Source organism: Paramisgurnus dabryanus, chromosome 3 (assembly GCF_030506205.2).
Source record: "Paramisgurnus dabryanus chromosome 3, PD_genome_1.1, whole genome shotgun sequence".
NCBI classification, from domain to species: Eukaryota; Metazoa; Chordata; class Actinopteri; order Cypriniformes; family Cobitidae; genus Paramisgurnus; species Paramisgurnus dabryanus.
Genome location: NC_133339.1, coordinates 12,799,687 through 12,816,332, shown reverse-complemented (window position 1 = coordinate 12,816,332; position 16,646 = coordinate 12,799,687). Strand labels below are relative to the sequence as shown.

Here is a 16,646-nt window from a genome sequence, read left to right as displayed (position 1 = left end):
TGGAAAAAATTAATAAATTAAACAAATTCCCTACCGACCCATGACCTAAACTGACAACCAACCAGAACCAAACTTTTTTATGCCTTACAAACAGCATGGGTGTGCCACAAGGATCTGTGCTTGGTCCATTACATTTCACAATGTACATTAATGATTTGCCGAGCTGCTGCCCAGTTGTCAACTGCCAGATGTACGCGGATGACATTGTCATCTATAGGTCCACTAAAACACCCAGCCTTCCAGGCGAGCACCTGACCCAGGTTTTATTAGGCATCTCGGAATGGCTTGAGCTATCCCATCTAACTTTTAAATGTAAAAAAAAACTGTCTATATGCTTCTCCATGCGTAAAAAGGCTTGATCATGAAGTATTTGAGGTCAGGATTAAGGACAAAATCACTGAAGTAGTGAGTGAAGTGATTTAGGGATCATCCAAGATAAATATTTAAACTTTGATAGTCAGGTTAAGTTAATTTGTAATAAGGTCAAACCTAATTTAAACTGTTTTCGTTTTATTAGAAGGAACCTGTTATATCAAGTTGCAAAACTATACATGCCTGCAATGATTTTCCCTCATCTATAATACTGCATCACATCATGGTCGCAGGTTTCCTCAACCACTATGAATCCTATAGTCTCAATATACAAGCAAGCGATAAAAATCATAGACCAGAAACCATTAATGGCATAATTGCCGTATTTTAACGAAACACAACCTTTTCACTTTTGAAAATATCAATTTCAGTATTCTAGGATTCTTTTTTAAATGTCTAAACAATCATGTGTCAGGATTGTTCTCTGAAGTGGCTATCAGGCGTCAGAGCTCTCACAGAGCAATCACACAAGCCGCTACTTGTGGTGATTGTCTGGTTCCAAGATGCAAGTCTTCTTTCTCAAGAGTTCCCACACCTTAGCTAACTTCAAATTCAAAGACCTTTCAAGGACTTTCCAGGTCCAATACCCTCAAATTCAAGGACTGAATGTGGGGACAAATTTCAAGTGAGATCAAGGTTACATTGTGTTACCTTTAAAGATAAATTTTTACAGTTCCCTTTCAAGGGAACTCGTGCTGCTTCACTGCGGCGACACTTTGGGAAAGCCTCCAGGGGTAAGTGCGTCTGAATGTGTATATCAAATTCAACCAATGTTGAGGCTAGGGCTGCACGATTACAGGAAAAATTATGATCACGATTGTTTTGCTCAAACTTTTGATCACGATTAAAAATGACAATCATTCTTTTAGTGAAGTAGTAACTTCTATTTACTTCAGTATTTTTATTACACTTCACAGCCATGTATACAATATTATATACATTTTATAGGCCTATATTATAAAATATTTTATTGTTTTGTAATATCCACAGCTCCCATTCTCTTAGAACTTTTTAAAACATTTAAAATAATTCTGCAAAATTCTGTATAGATTTTGCAAAAGAAATCCGCAGAAATAACAAAAATAACTTCTTACACAGATTCCTTAGCTGTACTACTATTGCAGCAATTAAAGCAGTTCAGTTTTAACTGTCAAAATTATAAAATATCTTTTATTTCTTACATTTTAGAGCCTTTTTTGTTTGTTAAATTAAGGTTTTTGATAATGACCAAGCGGTTAGCGGCCGACAGCTAACGTCAAGTTGACGACTTGTTTGATCAAATGAGCCTCTCAAATCAACACTTCTCTTGCCTACAATAACATCTATATAAAATATATATTTTCAACATATAACAATGTTAAATGTTTATTATCAACATACTATTTTTTTTAAAGCGGAAGGAGGCTCTGTTGCTCGCAGTTGCGGCGGGGTGCAGAAAAATTATGAAAAGGGCTATACAAAACGAAACGAAATAAACATGAAACAAAATAAACATGCTGGTTGCCTTACCTTACACATTCGCTATGCATCAATTACAATTCAAGGCTTTACCATAGAACATGGCTATTCGTGTATCCAACAGTTAAATTAAGAAAAAAGGCTCTCAAACAAAAAAAATGACACCGCATTTTTTACATGACTACAGAAAGAAGTCTTTTATAGATTATGCGCAGGTTTTAAGGTTTTAATAAAGTTCTCCATTTATCCCGATGCGCTGAAGGTCCTGCTGCTGGCGGAGACGCTAAACACTGTTGCAACAGGTGCATTGTGAATGTGCGTAGTGGACTCGTGCGATAGGTTAAACGTCTTTATTTTACCATTTATCAATGTCTCAACGTTTCTTTTAATTAAATTAAAATACAAAAAGGTGGAGAAACCATAAAAAATCCAGAGGCCTGGCCGCATATCAACTGTGATGTTAAAATTGGTCCGAAACTCGACCCGAGGGGCGTAAAAAGGCTAAAATGCAGGGCTAATATATATTTATATCAAATCATAATTAAACAGAAATAAAAACAAAACATTTTTGAAAAAAAAGCCTATGATATTCCTTTTATGTGGCAATAATTTTTTAAAACCCCTTGCTGCTCACGGTGCTTATTGGACACATATCCTTGGCTAACTTACATGATACGCGATCCGTTATTGTTGTCTGTGTCGTGGATGGTCGGGTTTTTTTTATGGTTGCGGCTTGTGTCTTCAGCTTTTGAAACTCTTGATATTTCACGTTTGGAATGAACAGGAGCACAGTTTGCACAAGACGTATCTTACCTGATCAACATCACTTTCCTCAAATCCGAAATATCCAAACAATGTAGTAGGCCTATATGACCCTTTTTGGAAATTAAACATACATATTTCTGCACTTTCTTCTTGTTGCTCTGCCATTATGTTCGTTCAAGGTAAATGACTGTAAATCTCGTGATGCTAAGGTATTTCTACCATAACACAGACTGCGCTTGCAAAGAAACACCCCGTTTACTCTGACTCCGCCCATAACAAACACATTGCTTGATTCTAGACCGTCTGTTTTGTGCTTGGTCTTTACACATTAATCGCGACGATTGTCATTAATTAATCGTGGGGCATGCATATCGTTATCATGATAAAAATACGATTAATCGTGCAGCCCTAGTTGAGGCTTAACGACAAAGACAGGGGGCAGGAAGAGAATCGCTATCTGAAATATTGCCAAAGACAGCGTTACAGGGACGCAGCAAGTATGGCAAGGGAGACGCAGCGTCTTGTTCCCTTCTCAGTGAACAACAGTTACATACGTAACCCCAGACGTTTTCATTTGTCAAACACAACTATGCAAAAAAGCATTTTGGTATGAATCAACATACAGAAGATATAAGCATGTAAAGCGAACAGTTTAGCACGAGTGCTTAAAAAGTCTAGAATTTCTATGATATTATACTACACAGGGAATGATATGGATTATTTTCAGAAAATGTCTTGCATAAAATAGATTCAAGCACTTTCAATGACCTGTATCTATGTATGTATATCTTCAAAAACTTTCCAGGCCCTTGAATTTTTCAAACTCACACACACTCAAACAAAGCATTTGGTTTGTCCAATGTAATTGCTATGTCCATATCAATGCAAATGTTTTTATGATAATTTCTCAACTCTCAAAGATGAAGATTGAAAATAAACACCAACCTATTTGTTCCTCTGTATCTTCATCCTTTATTCTGCATGGTTGTGGATCTGTAATCTTCTCAAGCTCCTCTTTCACCAGCATCAATATTATGTCATGAAGATTTCAGTTGTCACACATGGAGTGATTTCTCTGTGTGTTTGACTCCAGCATTTATTGGTGGATTGTTGTAGGAGGAGCTTCACTGAAGGTCTCAATCACTTTCACTCTATGGGTGTGTCTGGAGATAAAAATTCACCATCTGTTTCAGACTTTTTAATGTTTTACTTGTTTAGTTTATTTATGGCAGATAATGGGTTTATTTCTAACTTTGACCCTCATGTTATGCTAAGATTGACTTTTATGTTATCGGGGGGGGGGTGCTTCTACTTTTTTTCCAATTAAATAAATGTTTTGATTGGGAGCTTAAGGTTTTGAAAAAAGTAAAATGATGCAGACATCATCTGATTATTGCAGCAGGGTTTTCCTGCATTGAAAACGATTTAGGACCCACCCACATTACAAAAACACATATTATTATTTTTTTTTTAATCCGTGGAAATAGCATTTCTACTAGTAACAAATGGCAATTGTTGATATCAAGAATTACATTTTCACTAGTAACAAAAATGTGTTTTCTGATATCAGAAAATAGATTTTTACTAGTAAAAACTGTCATTCTTGATATCAACAATTGTATTTTCACTAGTTAAATGTCACCATAGGCGGCAGGCCATCATTCAAATTCATTTTTTTGGTATCAAGAATTACATTTCTGATATTTAAATTAGAATTTCAGATATAAGCAATACAATTTTGTGTGAATATTGTGAATATTTGACATCAATTTTTACTAGTTAAAAAGATCATTCTTGATATCAATAATTCGATTGTCCCTAGTGACAAAGTTAATTTCTTAACATGAATGGGATTGTTACTAGTAAGAACGCCATTTTAAATATCTGAAATTATATTGATATCAGAAATACAACTTCAGATAACAGAAATTAATTATTGATATCAAGAATTAACTTTTCAACTAGTAACAATTGAATTCTTCATATCAAGAATAAACATTGTTACTAGTGGAAATGTAATTTCTGATATCAAGAATTTAAATTTTAACTAGTGAAAATTGAATTGTTGATATCAAGAACTGAACGAATAAAAGTCAAAACAGCTTGCCATACACTGTGGGAAAAGCTCTCCCTCCCATATTTAAGCTCTCTGTTCCTGAGCTTTATTTTTCAAAGCAACAGACAAAAGTACAGATATCTGACAACATGACCTAAACCTTACATAATACTTGTACCTGAATTACAGCCGCATCTGTATGGGGTCAGATTTGTTTCGTATTTCTGAATAAATATACTATGATCCACAAATAAATATAGAGAGTTTCATAAATATTTTTTAAATCCTCAAATGCACAATAAGCAAACCATAAATATATGTTAGACATTTCATAAAAAGGAAGGAAATTCACAAATAAATAAAATGGGATTTGCAAATGAATTTTTTTTTATAAATATATATTTTTATTTTATTTATATGTGAATGGCTTCCTGCGCATTTGTGGATCGCTTCCTGTGCATTTATGAATCGCTGCACACATTTGTGGATCGCTTTCTGTGCATTTGTGAATCGCTGCACACATTTGTGGATCGCGTTCTGTGCATTTGTGGATTTGAAACCCTTCTAACGTCAAGACGTGCACAAGAATCCACAAATAGGTGGACTCCGCCCACCGTCTACTCCAGCCAATCAGACAACAAGCACATTGTGCTGACCAATCGTGGCACGATCTCCCTTCAACCAATCACAGAGTCTCTTCTAGAAACATTGTGCAAAAGACCCAGACGGAGGAGGACTTTTATTATGACAGCGAGTATCGCTCACTCAAAGCAATGGCGGAAGAGCGCTAGCTTTGTACAAAAAAAAAAAAAAAAAAAGCTTTGTACAAGTGTCTCGCTGTGTGAGGCATGAATCATGTTGTTGTGGAGACAATAGCACCAGATTGTTACGCGGTGTGTTCATGTGCGTCATTAAAGTGAGTACAGTTAGGTTTGCATGTTAAAATTTCCGTTATTAATAGCGCTAACATGTTATTAGCTAAACTGTGAATCTACTACACTGTAACGTTATATAAATCACTTTCTTTTGCTGTTCATCAATGTGTTTATCCTGTAATAATGTCAGTTATATTACATACGCTGTGTAAACACTGCTAATGGTGTAAAATGTGTCATTTGAGACACGTCTGTTCATTTTATTTTGATAACGTATGAGGGGAGAAGCTGTAGCTAATTTGTCAATGTTATGTATGTTTATTAGCATTAGTGTTACTTTGGGAATCCTGTTGTTATCTGTTGCAGGGAAACCACATCTACACCTGCCTATGATCTGGCTAAGCTCTCAAATATAGCCAGGCACTCATGCATCTCCATTCACATGCCATGCAACCAAGCTCATAAATACAGCTCTGGCCTATCTCTCTTAAAGGAGCATACCCTCATCCTGTGCAGAGCTTCATTAAAGGACTACTACCAATATTCACCATTACCTTCATCAACGACTGCTCTGCTATCCAAGTTGTGCCTCTCATTCAGAGTTCTGTGCTGTGTGTGCTACCCTTATAAATACTGAATGCTGGCTCTCTCCTATCTAATGTATGTTCTCTTGTGTGCCTAATAAACAGCTCAAGTTGGTTCAACGCTCTCTATTGTGTTCTGACAGACACCCTGGTACACTGCTATATTCATTCGTAACTAGGCCACTACACTTCAGAGTAGTCTTCGCTACCGTTATAGTTATGTAGTGACATTTGCTTACAGATAGTTTGTATCTAACGTGGTACATTTTATTATGACATGACAAAACAAATGTGTTTTACCTCGTCTCCTACTACAGAACTGATCATTTAATTACACATTATGCATTATGGTATCTTTTAAATGAACAAGAAATTTCTGTGGTGTCTACATCTTAATGTCAAGAAGGTTTAATATGTCAAAGCTGTTAGATAGTCTTACAGTGTTGTTTTTATTTTCCCTTTATGCTCTGAACAAGCTTATGCTCTTACTTAAAATTCATAGAAGTAAGATGGATTTTTACACAAGTATGCAATCAAACAACTGGTATGTTATTTGTTTTTTATTGTGTGTGTTTTTTAGGGGTGGGGGTGCATTCAGCTGATAGATGTTTGCCTAAAAGGGATATGACAGACGCTACGTATCATTTCATGTGATTTTTATATGTTTTACGACTTGTATCTTTACTTGACCAGGTGTTACAGACGATCAACAAAATGCCCTCTGGAATGTCCTGAGCGGGGAATTCTCTGAAGTAAAGGATGAATTTGTGTTCATATTTCAAGTTCAAGAGGATATTGATTTTTTTTGTCATACTGTGTTAATGAACAAGGCCTGAAGGTCAATGACATGTTTCTCAAACAGCAATTGCAGTAGACAGGAGTGAATGAATGAAATGTGTAATGAACTCATTTATTTATGAATCAATAATTTGAAGGAATAAATAAATAAGCTAATCCTTTGTGTAAGCTTAGATGCAGACATTTGTTAGAGTGTGCTGAAATAAGTAGTACAGATTTATATAGAACACAATATCTTAAGTAAATTAAATATTAAATGTAAACAAACACACACACACACATCTGTAATTTCTAAATGGGGTGTAAATTTATTTTTAAGTTAAGCCAAGCCAGATTTATTTATATAGTGTTTTTATTACAAAGTTGCATTGCTTCAAAAACCAGGGAAATTACTAAATTAATAGTAAATATAATGGGTTATATATAGTATTATTCCAAACTATAGATTATAATCTAATAAAACAGTATTTTGTTCTTCAACTATTGATAATTTAGTCAAATAATATAAATAATCAGGAACAGACCAAACTATACAAGCCTTTCCAATTTCCACCTCACATTAAAATGGAACCTTAAAAGGATTAAAATTACCCGAGAACAGGAGTTTGATATTACATAAGGGATTAGCAAAATTGAAACCAAGACGTCTTTAAGATTGTAGCCGGATTATTTCAAGAAAGGCTATATGCTATATTAACAGAATTTACAAAATGCTAAACTTAGTTACTGTCAGCCAGGAAACAAACCAACACGGCAACAGAAGGAACCAAAAAGCCACGTGTGGAGTAAACTACTGCTAAAACCGGTTTTAATCAATTTAATTTGACAAATATTAACCTTGACATACCTTACCACAAAGTGTATTAAGAGAATCCCTAGTAAAGAATTATTGACAACTGTCAACAGTGCCCGTTCCTCAATCGGAAGGCTGCAACCTCCGGAGGTCGCATATGCAGGCTGCATAAGTCATCACGTCTGCTTAATTTAAGTTAACTGAGCATTACATCCGCAAATCATAAGCATTTTACAACAATTACCGACTAACTAAGAATAATAGTCAACTTTATAATAGTTATTTTTTTTAAATAAGACAGTTGAATTTCATCAGGCAATCTTTTGTAGGCTGCATACATCATCAAGACTGTGTTCCCAACCTAACAGTAAAACAAAATGTGATTGGTTGGAGGGAAATCTTGCCACGATTGGTCAGCACAGTGTGCTTGTTGTCTGATTGGCTGGAGTAGACGGTGGGCGGAGTCCACCTATTTGTGGATTCTTGTGCACGTCTTGACGTTAGAAATGTTTCAAATCCACAAATGCACAGAACGCGATCCACAAATGAGTGCAGCAATTCACAAATGCACAGAAAGCGATCCACAAATGTGTGCAGCGATTCACAAATGCACAGAAAGCGATCCACAAATGCGCAGGAAGCCATTCACATATAAATAAAATAAAAATATATATTTATAAAAAAAATTCATTTGCAAATCCCATTTTATTTATTTGTGAATTTCCTTCCTTTTTATGAAATGTCTAACATATATTTATGGTTCGCTTATTGTGCATTTGTGGATTTAAAAAATATTTATGAAACTCTCTATATTTATTTGTGGATCATAGTATATTTATTCAGAAATACGAAACAAATCTGACCCCATACATCTGAAACATGTCTGCACTGGCAGCACAAAATGTGCTCAGCGTGAATGAAATGATATGACCAGAAAAAAAGTAAATATGAAGAAATTACCTTCAAATAGGTTTGCTGAGGAGCGGAAAGTTTCTGGTTAAAGAAGTAGTCCACTTTATAGATGGGGCCCATTGACTTACCATAGTATTTTTTTTCCTACTATAAAAAGTCAATGGACCCCATCTTTAAAGTGGACTATACCTTTAATTTCTGGAAAATTTCCATGGTAACTTAATCTGGGGATTTATTTAATATTCTAAATTAGAAACTTAACGGGAATTTCTGGGATTTTTTTAAATCTGGGAAAAGGTATATAAACAAAATCATATACAAACATAAATAAACATATTGTTTGGTCATAAGCAGACATGCATGCAAGGTAATGCAAGTGCTAAAATGACGCGTTGACTGATTGAATTGTAAGTAGAACTTTAATGCTTTCATAAAGAAACACAAAAGCATAATAAGCGTTATTATAATAGTGCTCGCCTACATTTAGGTAACTGATTTACTGGCTAGCTAGTACTTACTGTATAAACACATTTTGGTATTTGCTAGTTAAACTATAATACCATAGATCAAATAAATTTATCCAAGTTTATCATCAAAACTTACTTGACTTGATGTAGTCCTTGGGGTCAAATGCAAGTGTGGCTTCTGTGGTAGTCAAGGCCTGGAAAATGGAGGGGAATCAACCCCACCCCAAATGATGAGTTTACAGGACAGGATTTAGATTAATCCAGCAGGACTAGTTATTTTAGGCCATTTAAGTTGTTTTTACAAAAACATATCTTACAACAACAACTCATGTGCATCTTGATACAAAACAATGGCAATGATGTATTTAAACTTATGTCAGTGCAAGCTGTTTTCATTGGAGACAACTCAAATATGCATTTCAGTCTGGGAATACACTTAAACCCTGTCTGGGAAACCGCCCTTAAGTGTTCATTTGTTGCAGAGATGTGTGTGTTGGTGGGTTGTGTGAATAAAAAAGATTAAACTAACTCAAATATTTTTTAATGATAGAGCCAAAAAGCCATTACTTTGTACCCCGAACTCCCCTAACGTTACTAAATATAAAGGTAAATAAGAACTTAAGTAAGAAGTGATAAATACAGATGCAGTTCTCAGGTAAAGTAGTCTAAATAGCGCCCAACTTACGTTTTGAATCACCGATCTCCACAGTACACTGGGTCATAATATATGGGTACAAACATTTAATAATATTGGTATTAAACGTGCTGGACATTACCTCAAAGTACACAACTGTATGAGTCAGGAGATGTTTATGACGCTGTCCGGATGGATCCCTGCTCCAGAGACAACAGTGAGTCCGGGTCAGATTTTCAACTTCATCTCACTGCTAACGGTTAGCGTATTAAGAAATCCTGTCTTCTGTTGACAAACCAATAAAATAATCGAAGTCTAAATTGCCGCCTTCTGAGAAAGCATTCAAATGCGGGAAAACTCGGACCCTGTAGCTACCAACTCCACGCAGAGCCCTGCATCCTCAGACCCCTCGTTTTTCGAGACAGCGCCCCCTGCTGTTTGGAAGATCGTATAACACCCTTATCCAAATGGCATTGAAAACAATAGGATGCAATATCACGGTCTCGTTTAATTTAAAGTTATCCAAATTAATATTGGCGTTCCCTGCTTAATGCATGTGCCAAAAAATCATTGTGTTCTCTGAGTAACAAATTACACAGTAGTCTGCAGTATTTGTGAGCATGGGTGTAAATAATTGAATGAAAATTACTGATGGAAGGGATCCAATTATAGATAGAACAATGAACTATTGAACTTATGTAAAATATTATGTGATCATAATCTATAATGGTCTTATTATAGATTGAGATCAACCTATAATGGTCTTATTAAAATTATATCATACTAACATTAGAAACATGTTTTTTTTTTGCAAATGCAAATTACAAGCATACCCAGAGTGATAAGGGCCACGGAGGAACACCTCCTCAGCTTCCTGCCAGGATAATGCCTGCATTTCACATAGGCCATGAATGATGGCCTGTCCATATAAATAAATACTATTGTACTGTACTGTACTATTGTATCGATGAGCTGAAGTAGTTTGATTAAAAAACAATTAGAATGAGTATGATTCGCTTAATTAAATTGACGATACTTCCGTTTCTTAACACGTTGCGCTCTTTTGAAAAACGAGGGGTCTGAGAATGCGGGTCTCTCGAAGCAGTTTTCAAGGCTAAGCGTATCCCGTCATGCATCATATTTAGGATGTAAATCATGAGACTTTTGCCCAAATCTTGCGAGATGTCGTGGAAACTTTTAAATGGATTTTACATATTTTTGGCATAAATAAATATATTTAAATAAATACATCAATTAATTAATTAATATAAAAACATGGTATATATGACAATAATAGAAACAAACAATACAATTGACAAACATGTTTGGGCCTACCACAGGAAAAAGAAAACTACAAATAAACTCCACTTCATTCTTGAAGTTCAGTTGAGTTTTAGATTTATAAAGCAGAGCTTTGAGGTATTGAAAAAGAATAGTGAACTAAATTTATTTATTTGTCAATAGGTTTTACCTCAGTCTAACATTTATTCTAGCGATTTCTATTTTCTTTCTTTATTTAGTAACTTATATGTGATAACTTATATATATTTTAGTGATTCCCGTCTAAATGAATAGATGATGTTATTGATTGTTGTAACTTAAAGGGATAGTTCACCCAAAAATGAAAATTCTGTCATCATTTGCTTACTCTCATGTTGTTACAAACCCACATAAATTTCTTTGTTCTGATGAACATAAAGGAAGATATTTTACGAAATGTTTGTAACCAAACAATTTGTGGACCCCATTCACTTCTATAGTAGGAAAAATAATACTATGGAAGTAAATGGGGTCCACAAACGGTTTGGTAATAACAACGTATACCCAGCAAACACAGAACGTTACCCTAACATTAGTTTTTGGTTATCTTTTGGTTATTTTTTGGAACCATAAAATACCGTTCCCATAACGTTGCAGGGTGGTTAGGTTTAAAAAAAACTAAAAAGAACTTAAAGGGATAGTTCACCCAAAAATGAAAATTCTGTCATCATTTGCTTACTCTCATGTTGTTACAAACCCACATAAATTTCTTTGTTCTGATGAACACAAAGGAAGATATTTTAAGAAATGTTTGTAACCAAACAATTTGTGGACCCCATTCACTTCTATAGTAGGAAAAATAATACTATGGAAGTAAATGGGGTCCACAAACGGTTTGGTTACAAACATTTCTTAAAATATATTCCTTTGTGTTCATAAGAACAATTACATTTATGTGGGTTTGTAACAACATGAGTGTGAGTAAATGATGACAGAATTTTCATGTTTAGGTGATCTAATAATGGAGAGGCGGCTAACTGCTGTGGTAAGATCTGTAAACCTAAAGTAAATTAAATGTTTAGTCATTTTCAATAAATATCTGTTATAAGTCTTCTTTATTGTGTGAAGTCAATAGTTATTTATTTATTTATTTGATAAAATAAAATTTAGGGGTACAATGGCTTCCCAGATAACATGCAACCATTGAAACAATGTTAAAAATCGTCGATTTGTCAATGTTAATACCGTTGAATCAATATCACGTTTGCACCCTCCATTAATATTGAAAAAATATTGAAATTTCAACAAATCACCATTATCATGATCAGTGTTTGCTTTAGTTGGGCCCTTTACTCTTGTGTTTTAATGGTAAGTTTTCTTTGGCTGCTGAAGCAGTGTTTTAAAATACATCTGCTTTTGCAAAGAAAACAAAGATGCAATGTTATCAAGTAGTTTAATTCTTGTAGATATACCTAAATGATATTTATGAAATACTGCTAAAGTTATGCTAAAAATGGATTTTACAGTACTAGTTGGAAACAGGTTTTGAGGATTACAAAAATACATTTAAAAAGTTAAACTACTGAATCTATCTCTGACATCATGAATCGGTCTATGAATCTCATCAATGGTGACGATCAACAAAAGAAAGCTTCATTCTGCAATGCATGCTGGGTATCATCGTAGTACTAAACTAATTTATAATTCCCAGCATGCATTGCAGTTGATCTTTTTATCTGAATTTGTTTGATGATTGTCACCATTGTTGAGATTTGTAGGATGAGTAATGATGTCTGAATGTGTCAGCAATTTTTCTGTTTGTCTTGTCTCAGTGTATTTACAAACCAAAACAATTATAAATGTCAAAAATGGATCAACATAATCATGTAAAGCAGCTTAATTTTATATAATCTTGACTTCTTCACAAAAAACAACCAGTTTCAACTTAACTTTGAAACACATCTTTCTTTTCCAATACACATGTGTTTCTACATAAACACATACAAACACTAAAAAAAAGAAAAGAAAGATTTAACCTAGTGAATGTCAAGAGTCAAGGACCCAACTAAAGCAAACACTGATCACAACAATGGTGATTTGTTGAAATCTCAATATTTTTTCAATATTAATGGAGGGTGCAGACCTGATATTGATTCAATGCAGTTAACATTGACAAATCAACTGTTTTTAACATTGTTTCAATGGTTTGCATGCTATCTGGGTTGTTACTGCACTGTAGTGTTGCTTTCGTCAACGAAAAGTATGACGAAATATAGTCGTCAACGAACCTTTTTCACGTGACGAAAACGAGACGAGACGTAACGAAAATGCTGGTCATGTGACGATGACTATAATAAAATGTATAATGCAATATTGTTGACGAATAAAAACGAGACTAAAAGTGGTTTACAAAATAAAAACTAAGCTAAAATGTCTCTTCATTTTCGTTGACCAAAACGAGACGAGACGAAATGTTATAACGTTATTTCGTCTTTTACCCATCTCAGCATCTCCGCGCCCCCACCACCTGACTGCAGGTGATCGCCTGTGTTGTTGGCGCTGCGTAGATCAGTCAAAACATGAAAGTACCGCGACAGTGAGTAGAAAACATGCGGAGCAGTCTGCTCTCGCGATGCTTTGATATCATACGCCTCCATTTGCACGTTAATGGGCATTTCAAACAGTGTACGCGGCAACCGCGAGACATGCGGAAAGCGGAGAAACGGGGGCGGTTACAGAGGTGAAGCGGAGTTGGTCCACAAGCCTTGCTCGTGCACCTAAGATCCTCTCCCTTTTACGGACACGACTCTTCATGGCAGTCGCTGTTGAAGATAAAAACATTTCCACTAAATGCTGCACAAAACGCTTCCACTGCATGAGAGAAGCTGTAGCCACGCGGCGATTCCGACCGGGAAGATGCAGCATTCTGGCTCCAAATGTAAAAGAAAAGTCCAAAATAAATCCCGTGCATTACTTTCAGGTCAGTTCAACAAGCCTGTTGAAATCTATTGCTTTGATTGCTGACACCACCAGTATAACAATGTACAAATTTATATCATGTAACAGTTGTTTAAATGACATTGTGCTGCGTTGCGTTTTGAAACATTGTAAATATATCTATGCTTAAGACATTCGTTGTTTTGTATATGCTTAATAACTACACTTATTTATTATTTAAATAAACAAAACATACTTCGCTGAATACTTGAGTATTAAATCAATCAAACTGTACTGTTGAGAACATAACCATACATACCAACTTTGCTTTTCTTAATAGACATCTAATGTTTTCTTAAAGCTGACTTTTAATTTACTTACAAGAAAAACATTTAGTAATTCTCCAAAATTGCTTGGATTTATACTGACATTTAAGATCAGCTTTGTCACATTAAATTAAGCCAAAGTCCATTAGGTACACTGGTGGTAACGTACAGATGCAGAAATATAAACTATAATAATATATAATTACATATGTATGATTGTAGTTTGTGCTGCTGTCAAAATACAATTATAAATGTTAACAGTAGCATATTTCTATTCTCACACATACTATAGTTGTGTGTGACCCATTTGACCTTGTGTGTGTGTGTGTGTGTGTGTGTGTACCTGGTAATTATCACGTTGTGGGGACCAATTGTCCCCACAAAGATAGGAATACCAGTGTTTTTGTGACCTTGTGGGGACATTTTGATGTCCCCATGAGGAAACAAGCTTATAAATCAAACAAGATGATGTTTATTGAAAATCTAAGGTACAAGAAAGGTTTCTGTGATGGTTGGGGTTAGGGAATGGGGCAGGTAAAGGGAATAGAATATACAGTTTGTATGGTATAAAATGCATTACGTCTATGGAATGTCCCCACAAAACATGGAAACCAGAATGTGTGTGTGTGTGTGTGTGTGTGTGTGTGTGTGTGTGTGTGTGTGTGTGTGTTTGCTTAGACTACTTTTGTTTTGATTATGTAGACTTTTATGTAGACTCTTACGAACAGTCAAGTCACTCACTCAGAGGATAGTAAAATAAATATCTATTCAAATCAGAGCATCTTCCATGTCTGGAATGGATGTATTCTTGGGTCTATAAGGTAACAATAATATAACTTTTGTTTGAAATGGGATTTGGCTAAAAGAAAATATTGTTTTGTCTATAATACTATTAGGTCATTATACTATATGGGTTAAATAGAATGCATTACTAAAAAGAGACTAAATACAATTTCACTGACTAAAACTAGACTAAAATGTCATCAGTTTTCGTCGACTAAAACTAGACTAAAATAGTAATGGATAAGTCTGACTAAAATAAGACTAAAATGGCAAGAATTTTAGTCGACTAAAATTTGACTAGACTAAAAAGAGTATGACGTGACTAAAACTAATAAAAACTAAAATGACAGCTTGACACAAAGACTAGACTAAAACTAAAATGAAAACAGGCTGCCAAAAACAACACTACTGCACTGTCAGAAAAAAGGTTTAAAACTGTACCTTTTCTGTCACTGGGGTGGTACCCTCAAAGGTTCAGTTGTGTACCTTTTATGGGTATACAACACATTTAAATATTGTACCTTTTGGGGTACAATATTCTACCTTAAGGAACTATTACCTTTAAGAGCCAGTTTTGTACATGTGGTGACAATTTTGTACCTTTATTTAACAGTACAAAAATGGACCCTTCCAAAAGGGTACAACATTGGCTTTGACAGGGTACACTCGTTGACTATGAGATATACGTATAAGTCAGTGTTCTTCACTCCCAATCCTGGAGAGCCGGTGTCCTGCAGAGTTTAGCTCCAACCTTAATCAAACACACCTGCAAGCTAATCAATGTCTTCATGATCACTAGAAAATCACAGGTAGGTGTGTTTGATTAAGGTTGGAGCTAAACTCTGCAGGACACCGGCTCTCCAGGATTGGGAGTGAAGAACAGTGGTATAAGTTTTAAAAGTAATATAAGTACTGTAAACTTTAAATTATAAGTGCGTTCTCAATATATTTGTGTTGGGTTAAAGGTAACTTAAATAAAAGTTCAAATAAATCATAAAAAATTCAAGATTTTAAGTTTCCTTAAGTTCATGCCACTCAGCTGGTTTAATTTCACTTACTAAATCTTATTAAGTTCACACAACTATATAGCTAGTCAAATGGTTTGAGGAAAATTATTGCCTTAAATGTTTTAAGTTTATTAAACTCAAATGAATTAAGTTGCATAAGATCAGAAAAACATTAGTATAACAATTATAACAGAAAGAGACAAAATACACAGTGAGTTTATTGAACAATCATTTACTCATTAAATTCACAACATTAAAACTAATATTACATTTACATTTTCCTCATGAAATATATCAACCATTCCTTTATGACTTTGACAGACTGTCCAGAGCTGATAGAAAGGCAACAGTAACTCAAATAACCACTCGTTACAACCGAGATGAAGAGTATCTCTGAACGCACAACACGTCGAACCTTGAGGCGGATGGGCTACAGCAGCAGAAGACCACACCGGGTGCCACTCCTGACAGCTAAGAACAGGAAACTAAGGCTACAATTCACACAGGCTCACCAAAATGGACAAAAGAAGATTGGAAAAATGTTGCCTGGTCTGATGAGTCTTGATTTCTGCTGGGGCATTCAGATGGTAGAGTCAGAATTTGGCGTCAACAACATGAA

At 34.9% G+C, this 16,646-nt stretch overlaps 1 protein-coding gene and 1 long non-coding RNA gene across 2 annotated transcripts in view; one reads left to right on the top strand and one right to left on the bottom strand.

The window, feature by feature from the left end:
• LOC135768939 (uncharacterized) overlaps positions 1 to 16,646 on the bottom strand; it is a 45,325-nt gene that overhangs the window by 6,952 nt on the left and 21,727 nt on the right. The window lies entirely within an intron of this gene.
• LOC135768941 (uncharacterized) lies at positions 5,465 to 6,941 on the top strand. The gene is made up of 3 exons (XR_010542304.2): positions 5,465 to 5,567; positions 5,893 to 6,261; positions 6,804 to 6,941. It is a non-coding gene; the product is annotated as an uncharacterized lncRNA (long non-coding RNA).